The 12,166-nt window shown below is 48.7% G+C and overlaps 1 protein-coding gene across 1 annotated transcript in view; it reads left to right on the top strand.

The window, feature by feature from the left end:
• The first annotated feature begins 11,871 nt into the window (after positions 1–11,871).
• The window catches only part of RNH1 (ribonuclease/angiogenin inhibitor 1), an 18,020-nt gene continuing 17,725 nt past the window's right edge, over positions 11,872–12,166 (top strand). The window contains exon 1 of the mRNA XM_004389371.3: positions 11,872–11,992. The gene's annotated coding sequence lies outside the window, so the exon portion shown is untranslated. The remainder of the gene's footprint in view (positions 11,993–12,166) is intronic.

Raw genomic sequence — 12,166 nt, 5'->3', positions numbered from 1 at the left:
GGGCACAGGTACTGACAGGTAGGTGCGTCGCTAGAGTGTGCTTTAAACTCAGGTGGTAACACACCATACACACCTTGGCTTTTTCACTTAGTATTCCCTGGAGACCATTCCATATCAGTCCGTATAAAGCTTCTCCATTCTTTTTGGCAGAATTCCGCTGTTTAGGTATGCGATTACCTGAATTGATTGTTTCACACGGGGCTCTCAGTCTGTGAAGGAATTGCATTTATATCTACTGACTCTAACTCTACCCTTTGTTTCTGCAGTGAAAAAAAAGGGAGAGCCGATAATTTTTGATATGGCACAGCAGGTTAGCTCCAAACTGCTTCAATCTTTGTTGACACTAAATTGGGCAACAGGACATAACAGGCCTTCTACCACCTCCACTGTCAAAATAAAAGCCCCCAATCTAAACCACAGTGCACCCCACGCCCGCTGACCCACACTCAGTGGGTCTCTACATCTTTCATGTCTTTTCTCTCTTGTTTTACGTTTGCATTTTAAAAAATTACAAACAATAAATGAATATACTCATTGTTAAATGTTTAAATGATTCGTAAACAGAGTAAAACAAAAACCCCTTCAAAGATAGCCTCTGTATCTCAGCCACATTCTTTCCCCAGGTTATCTACTGTGTCGGGGTCCCCAAGACCACCCCCAGGTTCAGTAGTTCACCAAGGGGGCTCACAGGACTCAGCATATAGTCATACTCACAGCTGTCTGCAGAAGGACACAGCAAGATCAGCAAAGGGAAAAGGCGCGTGGGGCCAGGTCCAGAGGAAACCAGGCACGAGCTTCCAGAGTCTGCTGCCAGCAAGGAGCTGTGACAACACATGTGAAGTGTTGTCCACCAGGGAAGCTCATAGAGACTCAGCGCCCAGGGTTTTATTGGGGGCTTCTCACATAAGCACCATCTGCCTGGCACACGCCCAAAGTTCCGACTCCCGGAAGGACAGCAGGTGTTCAGCATAAACCACATTGTTTGCAAAGCCTTGGCACAGTGAGCCATCCTTACGTTTTAGGGGAAATTTGATATCAGCACAGGGAACTGTTTACCAGCCAAATTCCTAGCCCCCGCCCAGGGCCGACCACGCACACAGGTTCCTAAGGACAGCAGCGTCGGCCTGCTGTGGGAACTCACACATCTGCTATTATAGTTCAGGATGTATCTCCCGGCCCTCCTTCACACATTCACAAATAGCTACGTGTGCGTACGCACATGCAGTTTTCCCCTGAAGATCATGACGTGCATCTTGTTCTGTGACTTGCTTTCTCATTCCCCATGCAGCACAGTAGGGCCATCTCCTCTGGTTAAATGCTGCACAGGACTCCATTATGGAGTTACCTTAATTTAATTAACTGTGGTGACCCTTCTTCAACCATTGGCTCTGTCTAGTTCTCTGCTCTGAATGCCAGGGGGCTGGAAGCCTGCAAACTACACTTCCCAGCCTCCCCAGACACTTGCCTTCTGATCAGGTCCTGCTATGGAGGGTACCAGCAGGAGCTGTGATGTGAAGGGAGGGGGCCAGAGGTGCCTGCAGGGGATGGTGTATCCTGGCTTCAGCAAGGACGTGGACTCCTGGCTCCCGTTGAGGGGCTATGGGGCTGTTCCCGCAGCCTCCTGTACATCAGCCCTGACTACGGGCCTGTGGGGCTAGCAGCTCCCACATCTCCGGGTAATCTCTCCTCCATTTCTCTCTTTCAGCCCTTCCAACCTCATTGTCAAAGTTCCCTGCATTAGCCTCTGCACCTGTAATATCTCCTCTTCACCTGTGATACCTGTTTTTATGACCGGACGCCAACAACATTAATCATTCTCTGATACTTGGACGTTGAAGTTGTCTCCAGTTTTTTTCCACTGCAAACAATGATGTAATGAACACCCATCTGTGCGTGTCTGGGTGCACATGAACTTCCCAGGAGAGCTACCTAAAAGAATTGTTGCTAAAGGTATGTTGTTGTGGTCATTAGGTGCTGTCAAGTTACTTCTGACTCATAACAACTCTATGTACAACAGAACAAAACACTGCTCTGTCCTGCGCCATCCTCACAATCATTGCTAAGCTTGAGCGACCACTGTGTCAATCCATCTTGTTGAGGGTCTTCCTCTCTTTTCCTAATCCTCTACTTTGCCGAGCATGATGTGCTTCTTCAGGGACTGGTCTCTCCCAATAACATGTCCAAAGTACGTGAGACAAAGTCTCGCCATCCTCGCTTCCAAGGAGCACTCTAGCTGTACTTCTTCCGAGACAGATTTGTTGATTCTTCTGGCAGTCTATGGCATAGTCAATATTCTTCACCAACACCATTATTTAAAGGTGTCAATTCTTCTTAGGTCTTCCTTATTCATTGTCCAGCTTTCACATGCATATGAGGCAATTGAAAATACTGTGGTCCTTAAAGTGACATCTTTGCTTTTGAACACTTTGAAGAGGTCTTTTGCAACAGATGTGCCCAATGCAATGTGTTGTTTGGTTTCTTGACTGCTGCTTCCATGGGCATTGATTGTGGATCCAAGTAAAATGAAATCTTTGACAACTTCAAACTTTTCTCCATTTATCATGATGTTCCTTATTGGTCCAGTTGTGAGGATTTTTGTTTTCCTTATGCTGAGGTGTAATCCATACCGAAGGCTGTAGTCTTTGCTCTTCATCAGTTAGTGCTTCAAGTCTTCTTCACTTTCAGCAAGCAAGGCTGTGTCGTCTGCATAACACAGATTGTTGATGAGTATTCCTCCAATCCTGATGCCCCCTTCTTCTTCATATAGTCCCGCTTCTCAGAGTGTGTGTTTAGCATACAGATTGAATAAGTATGGTGAAATGATACAACCCTGATACATACCTTTCCTGACTTTAACCCCTTGTTCTGTTTGAGCAATGCCTCTTGATCCATGTACAGATTCCTCATGAGCACAGTTAAGTGTTCTGGAATTCCCATTCTTTGCAATGTTATCCAGAATTTGTTATGATCCACACAGTTGAATGCCTTTGCATAGTCAATAAAACACAGGTAAACATCTTTCTGGTATTTTCTACTTTCAGCCAAGATCCATCTGACATCAGCAATGATTTCCCTCTTTCCACATCCTCTTCATAATCTGGCTTGAACTTCTGCAGTTCCCTGTGGATGTACTGCCCCAATTGCTTTTGAATGATCTTCAGCAAAATTTTACTTGCATGTGATATTAAAGATATTGTTCGATAATTTCTGCATTCTGTTGGATCACTTTTCTTTGAAATGGGCACACATATGGATCTCTTTCAGCCAGTTGGCCAGGAAACTGTCTTCCAAATTTCTTGGCATAGACGAGTGAGCACCTCTAGTGCTGCATCCGTTTGTTGAAACATCTCAGTTGGTATTCTGTCAGTTACTGGAGCCTTGTTTTTCATCATTCCCTTCACTGCAGCTCAGACTTCTTCCTTCAATACCGTTGGTTCTTGATCATATGCAACCTTTTGAAATGGTTGAACATTGACTAATTCTTTTTGGCACAGTGACTCTGTGAATTCCTTCCATTTTCTTTTGATGCTTCTGGCGTCGTTCAATATTTTCCCTGCAGAATCCTTCAGTATTGCAACTTGAGGCTTGAATTTTTCCTTCGGTTCTTTCAGCTTGAGAAATGCTAAGCGTGTTCTTCCCTTTTGGTTTTCTAACTCCACGTCTTTGCACATTTCATTGTAATACTTTACTTTGTTTCCTTGAGCTGGCCTTTGAAATCTTCTGTTCAGCTCTTTTACTTCATCATTTCTTCCATTTGCTTTAGCTACTCTACATTCATGAGCAAGTTTCAGAGTTTCTTCTGACATCCGTTTTGGTCTTTTCTTTCTTTCCTGTCTTTGTAATGACCTCTTGCTTTCTTCGTGTATGATGTCCTTGATGTCATTCCACAACTTGTCTGGTCTTCAGTAAAAATCTATTCTCGAGATGGTCTCTAAATTCAGGGGGAATATACTCAAGGTAATATTTGGCTCTCGTGGACTTGCTGTAATTTTCTTCAGCTTCAGCTTGAACTTGCATATGAGCAATTGATGGTCTGTTCCACAGTCGGCCTCTGGCCTTGTTCTGACTGTTGATATTGAACTTCTCCATCATCTCTTTCCACAGATTTAGTCGATTTGATTCCTGTGTATTCCATCTGGCAAGGTCCATGTGTATAGTCGCCATTTATGTTGTTGAAAAGGGTATTTGCAATGAAGAAGTCATTGGTGTTGCAAAATTCTATCGTGTGATCTCCAGCATCGTTTTTATCGCCAAGGCCATGTTTTCCAACTATGGATCCTTCTTTTTTTTTCATACTTTGTATTCCAATCACCAGTAATTATCAGTGCGTCTTGATTGTATGTTTGATCAATTTCAGACTGCAGAAATTGGTAAAAATTTTCAATTTTTTCATCTTTGGTATTAGTGGCTGGAGTGTAAATTTGAATAATACTAGTTTTCCTTGTAGGTTTATGGACATTATCCTATCACTGACAGTGTACTTCAAGGATAGACCTTGAAATGTTCTTTTTGACGGTGAATGTGATGCCACTGCTTTTCAATTTGTCATTCCTTGCATAGTAGACCATGATTGTCCAATTCAAAATGGCCAATATCAGTCCATTTCACCTCACTAATGTCTAGGATATCAGTCTTTACATGGTCCATTTATTTTGCTTCCAATTTTCCTAGATTTGTACTTTGTACACTCCATGTTCCGATTACTAATGGATGTTTATAGTGGTATCTTCTCATTTTAAGTCATGCCACCTCTGAAAATGAAGGTCTGGAAAGCTTTACTCCATCCACATAATTAAACTCAGCTCTACTTTGAGGGGAGCCCTGGTGGTGCAGTGGTTAAGTGATACAGCTGCTAGCCAAAAGATCGGCAGTTCAAATCCAGCAGCCGCTCTTTGGAAACCCTATGGGGCAGTTCTATTCTGTCCTCTAGGGTTGCTATGGGTCAGAATCAACTCAATGGCAACTGGTTACAGGCTCCACTTTGAGGAGACAGCTCTTCCTCAGTTGACTTTTTAGTGCCTTCCAACCTGAGAGGCTCATCTTCCAGCACTATATCAGATAATGTTTCACCGCTATTCGTAAGGTTTTCACTGGCCAGTTTTTTCAGAAGTAGACTGCCAGGTCTTTCTTCCTAGTATGTCTTAGTCTGGAAGCTCCACTGAAACCTGTCCATGATGGGTGACCTTGCTGGCATTTGAAATACTGGTGGCATAGCTTCCAGCATCACAGCAACATGCAAACCCCACAGTACAACAAACTGACAGAGGCATGAAGATCCACTCCTTGGTGCCTTAAAGGTGTACAGGATTTAAAATGTGATAGACACTGCCAAATTGTCCTCTGCTGAGCTAGCACAGATTTGTACTCCCACAGACACTATGTGATAATACCAGTTTCCCCAGACTCTCACCAACCCTAAATAATAATCTTTACCATTTTAACTGGTGGGCAAAAAGTGATAGGTCAGTGTTTTAATTTGCATTTCTCTCATTACTGGTAAAGTTGAGAGCTTGCAAAAATCTCATCTCATTATATTTCTCTTTTGTGAACTATAAATTTCTACTCACTGCCCATTTTATATGGGTCTGTCTTATTGACTCATAGTTCTTAGTATATTCTGGATACCGATCATTCATTATGTATGTTGCAAATAATCTTACTTGACGAGTCACAGGATTTTTATTTTTTCTTTAGTTGTACTAAAGTTTTAAATTTTTATTTAGTCAAATCTGTCATCTTGTCCTTTGTTGCCTCTGGGTTTAATATCTTGCTTAAGAAGACTTCCCCAACCCCAAAGCATACAAGGCATTATCCTATATATTTTTTCTAATTATCTTCAGATTTGATTTCTTGTTTCTGTTTGGCATAAAGAAGGAAACTAACTGTTCCCAAAATGACTATCCAGTAATCGCAACAGTATTTGTTCAATTGTCTATCCTTTTCCCCTGATTTGGAATGCTACCCAGGGACAGATTACCCAATGATCAAGGTGCGCACGGGCTTACTTGTGCTCACTTACTAATCTGTAGTGCACAAATTTCACCTGTTTTTCAACACGTCAAAGATGAAACCCATACGAAATGGTGCGCTACAGATTGGTAAGCAAACACAGTTAAGGCCATGCGTAGCTTGCTTAGGAGGAGCCCTGGTGGTGCGGGGGTTAAAGCGATCAACTACTAACCAAAGGGTCGGCGGTTCAAAACTACCAGTGGCTCCATGGGGGAAAGATGTGGTGGTCTGCTTCCATACAGATTTATAGCCTCTTAGAGATTTATAGCCTTGGAAACCCTATGGGGTCACTATGAGTTGGAATCGACTCGATAGCAGTGTTTTTTGTTTTTTGTTTTGTAACTTGCTGATTGTAAATTCATGCATACCCTACCCTGCTTACTGGGTAATTTTTCCCTGACACCACTGATACCGTAATCTAAGTTCTTAGACACATAATGGTCTACTGGACCCTCTACTCCATCCACGGTTCTGTCTCTTTCTACACCATCACATGGCCTCCATCACTGTATTAGTGTGTGTATCTGTGTCTGTTGGTAACAATCAGCTTTAAAGTCAGGTAGTTCAGGTAGCACAAGACCTCCTTCATTGCCCTTCTTTTTAAAAAATATCTTGGCTATTCTTGCACAGTGTATTTTCCAGATGAACTTCAGAACCAGCTTGTCAAATTCATTTAAAAATCCACATGGGATTTTGATTGGAATTGCATTGAAATAATAGGTTTAGTTGAGCGTAATTGATACTTTTATAATATTGACTAATCTCATTCATGAACATGGTGACTTTTATCCTTTTATCATTCAAAGTTATATGTAGTTTTTTTTTCACACTGTCTATACATTTGTTAGGTTTAATTCCAGGTAGTTTATGAGTTTTAGTGCTATTGTTAATGAGATCTTTTTTCTTGTTGCGTGTCTAATTGGTTGTTTCTGGTGTATCAGGATGCTACTGACTTCTATACATTGATCTTGTATCCAGTCACATTACTGAATTGTTTTGTTAGTTCTAATGGTTTCCTAGCCAATTCTCTTGGATGTTTTAAATAGGTGCTAATTTCATCTGCAATATTATGGGCGAGTAATGATCGTTTGTCCCTCTCTTTCCTAGTAGGTATATTTCTTTATTCTTACCCTAATGTGCTGTCAGGACCCTCAACACAATGCTAAGTAGTGGTACCCGGCATCCTTGCCATGTTCCTGAGGTTAACAGGAATATTTCTAACACCTTCCCATTACTTCACGCAGCTTCTACCAGCAGCCAAAGCGTATTTCAGACAGACTTCAAACTCAGGGCGATGCTTTCTAGTCCCTCCGGTTACTCAGTGTCCAGACAGCAGTAACAGCTGACTCCCCCTCCCCGTTAGACTAGTCTCTCTTCTTGGTTTCCACCATGTCACGATGGAGGTCGATGCAGGATCTATGGGATCTGAAGTTCACATAAGTCAGGAAATGCTCCCTGAGAAAAAGAAGTCCAGAAGAGAGAAACCTACAAAGAAAGCAGATCAGTAGTTGCCCAGGGCTTGGGGTGAGTCACGGGATGGCACCTGAAGCATACGGGTTTTGGGGGGTGATGAGGAGTTCTAAAATTGACTGTGGTGATGGTTGCACATATGAGTCTACCAAGACCACTGTACGTGAGAGTGTATCAGTTACTACTGCTCTGAGTCTATTAAGACCACTGAATGTGAGAATGTATCACTTAGCTACTGCTCTACTAAGACCACTGAATTTGAGTGTATCACTTAGCACTGCTCTGAGTCTACTAAGACCACTGAATGTGAGTGTATCACTTAGCACTGCTCTGAGTCTACTAAGACCACTGAACGTGAGAGTGTATCACTTAGCTACTGCTGTGTAACAAGTCATCCCAGAGCCTAGTGGCTAAGACACCAACCATTTATTCAGCCCCAGATCCTGCAGGCCAGGGATTTAGGCTGGGTCTTGGCTGGGGGTCCCGCTGGTCTCTCCCAGTTCCCCTATGCAACTGTAGTCAGCTCTTGGGACTGGTGGGCTGGGGCCGGGTGCCTTGGCTCCCCCCAGGGGATCTCTCATCCCAGCTGTGTCATAGCGTCCAGCAGGCCAGCCCCTGGTCCACCGTGAGCCTGAGGCCTGAAAGAGGGCAGAAGGGTGCTGGGTCAGAGGCCTGGGCTCACACCAGATGCTGCCCCTACCCCACGCCCTGCTGGTCTAAGTGTGCCATAAGGTCAGCTCAGAGCCAAGGATGGGGACCGACTCCACTTCTTAGGGAAGGGCTCGAGGCACCTTGTGCAGAGTATGGGTACTGAGCAGGATGGGGAGCCATGCGGGGCTGCGTGGGCCTGATGTGGGGTGGGGACTTTATCCCAAGTGCAGTGGAGATGAGGATGTGGCAGGGAGGACATGAAAGTCACCGTGGTTCAGACCAGGCTGTGTGGTGGGTGAGGATTCACAATATCTGAGGGTGCAGGCGGCTGAAGGTGGTGCTGGGTGTGCTGTGAGGGTGGAAAAAGGGTGTGCTCCCAGAGCTGGCTCCAGGAGCGAGGGTGCAGCAGAGCTGGGGGGGGGGCAGGGCTGCGTGCGGGCCAAAGGTCATTTATGACATGCCAGTTTGGGGGCACCAAGACACCTGGGGTACACTGGTCTGGCATCTAGCTGACTGGGTAGACAATGGCCACAGCCTGGCGGGCACTTACTGCTGTGGCTGTAACTCAGGGAGATCATGCCAGGGCTCGAGTCCTGCCTGATTCCCACTCCCGAGTCGCTTCCCGGCCCCACAGCTGCTGGAGCGCAGTGAGGTGGGGCATGCAGCAAGTAGCCCCACAGGCCCTCCTTGTGCTCTCCTGAGGGAATGAGGGGAATGACCTGGACAACTGTGCCCTCGGGAAGTCCAGCCATGGGGCTGTGCTAACCCCTGGGGACCAGGAATGTGGCACAGTCCCCAGCTCAGGGGATGCATGGGGGTCAGGTTGTAATGGCATTCACCCCGAGTCCATCTCCTGTGCCTGCGGTTGGACCCTGAACACACTTGGGGTCATTCTCCAGAGTCCCTGAGTCTCCACAGGAATGAACAGCCTTAGCACATGGCTGGCCTCCCAGGCCTTGACTTGGACGTGGGGCCATCCTCAGCAAAACTGCAGAGGCCAGCACCCCCAGCCCAATGAGGACGAGAAGTTTGTCCTGTGCGGCCCTTTCGTCTTTTGGGTCAGTGAGGACAGGGCCATGTGGCCAGGGGAGAGGACACAGGGTACTGGACCCACTGCAGCCGCTGTCCAAGATGGCTCCCCTGCCAGGGGCACACAGTGAGGCCCTGTCTCCTGCCTTGCCCGGGACATGTGCTTTTCAAAGCGATGTGTTTACAAAGTTGAGCAGGAAGGTGGCCCCCACCCAAAGCCCTGACAGCCCTCTCCCGGCGTCTGCGTGCCGTTGGCTGCATCTCGCAGGTCCTCCTGGGTCATCTGTGGCCTCACTCATGGTTTACCGAGAGCTTGCAGGGTCGGGGCCTGTGATAGGTATCGGGAGACGGGCACACACCAGCCAGAGGCCCTCTACCCTCAGGAAGTGTGCCGTGTCAGGGCCAGAGGTGTGCAGAGAGGAGGGGAGGTGGGAGAGGGAGGCCTGCGAGGGGACAACCACCAGGTCCCTGTTTGGGCTGGATCTTGAAGACAAGGCCGAAGCAAAGCCGCCCAAGAAGTGGGCAACCGTGGACACCTGGGGGGCCGGCAACACGAAGCTGGGAGTGGCAGTACTTCTGTGTCCTCCAGTCCCACACGAGGTGAACCGGGTACACTGAAAAATAAAAAGAGTTAACTTTCTGCGACTCACAGGCACCTCGACCACGGCCAGTGCACGTGGGGAAGGGAAGTCCTACCACACGCATGACCGTCCCGACTGGCAGACGTGTGTGGGGTCGGCGTGGACAGGGCACCTCCCCACGTCTCCTCACCGGGCCCCATGGCAGCCATGGGGCGCGTGCCACAAAAGGGAGTGCGGCTTCCGGGCGAATACACACCGTCAACAGAGGCGGCTGCCGACACCCGTAGGAGAGTATCACAGGGGACACAGCCACGAGGTCCTGGCATCGAGAAGAATGACGTGAAAGTGGACTATCTTAGCAGTTCCCCTGAAAATGTCATTCTCCTGGTGGGTGTGAGAGCTGGGCCGGCAGGTCCTTCCAGGGCCGAGGTAAACCCTGACCCTGTCCTCCCGAATCTGACCCAAAGGTGCCTAGTTCTGTACACTCTGCGTGAACACCACCTCGAGCCCCGAGCGTTCAGGGGAGGGAGACGTGGTGCTGAGGACCACCACCACTGGGGGAAGTTGCAGGGAGCTGCGCTCTACCCACGAAAATAATCAAACAGAGTGTTAAATGGCCCACCCCCAGTCACCAGTTCAAAGTGGCAGGACAAGGATCAAAGTCGGGTCTGCTGGCCCCAGAACCTGAGCGTGTGCCTGTGAGCTAGCCTACCCCCTTTAAAGACAAGCAGAAAAGCAGCCCAGTAAAGGGAACTGACACCTAACCTGCTGAACGAGCACCCAAAGTCAAAGTCTACTAATAGCGTGCGCGTTTGCTCATGGAAGGGCGTCAAACCCATGTTCTCAGAAATTTCCTCTTTGTTAAGTCACAACTCCAGCAAACCTTGACAGTCGGTTTCCCTTAAAGAGAAAGGAGAGCAGGGACAAGCAGGCCATGGTACAGGTCGGACCTTTTACACACTCCCTCAGGTATACATTTCCAGCCCTGTCGCCATCACTGTATTTTAGAAAGGATGAAGGTTTCTCGCGATTTCTTCCTCCTACTCTGGAAACCCGGGCTGTGTAGGACCTTCAGGGCACTGGTGACAGCTGCCGCCTGGAGACTTGTCCCCACACGTGACTATGGGGCCAGCGCTGCAGGCAGTCGGTGTCCCTCCTCCCAGGCACCTGCTGGGTGCCAGCCCTCAGGCAGCTCTCAAATGATTTGTTAAATTAATTTTTTAAAAGTCAATTAAGGTCAGTACACTGTGTTTAGAGAATAATATATTTACACAAGAAACTTCTATCAAAATTATTAAAATAAAAATTTGGTACTTAAATAAGTTCTGGGAAGTCCGTTTCTTCCCTGATGCCCTCCTGCCGTTTAGCTACAGCAGAGCCCCGGGCTCCCGCGAGCACGGCCTCCTTCCGCGCTGGCCCTTCCAGCAACGCCAGCAGGAGGCGGGCAGCTGTCCTCATCCTCACTGCTCCTTCCGTAACACCCTTCCCTCCTCACTCAAGGCTCCAGCCTTGCTGTGTGCCCTCCCATGTCTGTGGACACCTGGTCTCGCCAGCTCCTGGCAGGCTCTTGCTGTCCCTGCTCTTGTCTCAACTCTCCGCGATGCGGCTGTCCACGAAGGAACCCCCGGCACTGGTCTCAGTCCTTGACTCCTCCCCTCCCCCATGTCTCCCTCCTTCAGGCCCTTGTCTGTTCTGCTCAGTGCTGCATCCCCAGGAGCTAGCACAGAGCCGGCCCAGAGCAGCCGCTCAATAAATACTTGTTGAATGAATGCACTTACGTGGGACACCTAACTGAAGTATAACCCACGGATTGCAAATGCGGCCTTAATGAGTAACTTTAGAGAGAGAGAGAGATGATGGATAATTTTGCCAGCGAGGGAGGAGGGGAGGGCTGTGCAGACGCGCAGTTCGGCCCCGCGGGAAGGAAGCGCGGAGACCCGCGGCGCGGTCACGCAAAGCCGGGTGCGGGCCCACGCGCGACTCCGGACCCCGCCCCGCTGCCCACCGGCCCCGCCCACACCACGCTCTCCTCTACAGGCCCCGCCTCCGCCAGTGAGGCCCCGCCCCTCCCCGCCGGCCCCGCCCTCTCCTCGCCAACCCCGAGGGAGGCCCGCTCACTAGGCCCCGCCCTGCCCCAAGCTCCGCCCCTCGTCGCCGGCCCCGCTCCCTTCCCGCTCGCTCCGTCAGAAGCCGGCCGTCTCGCTCTCTGTCCACAGACCGGTGATAGACAGTCGTCGGTCGTTCCACCCGAGGTCAGTCACTACAGCGGTCCGTCAGCCGCGGACCCTCAGAGAGCTGGCCGTCCGGGGTCCGCCCTCATAAGCGCAGGTTCGGCCGCCGGTGGACGCGTGCCAGGCGCTGCTGGGCCCTTGGAGCCCGGGCGGGAGGGGCGGCGGGGAGCGGACATGCACGCGCGAGAGCGAGGG

Source organism: Trichechus manatus, unplaced genomic scaffold (assembly GCF_000243295.1).
Source record: "Trichechus manatus latirostris isolate Lorelei unplaced genomic scaffold, TriManLat1.0 scaffold00244, whole genome shotgun sequence".
NCBI classification, from domain to species: Eukaryota; Metazoa; Chordata; class Mammalia; order Sirenia; family Trichechidae; genus Trichechus; species Trichechus manatus.
This window is presented reverse-complemented; position numbering and strand designations above follow the sequence as displayed.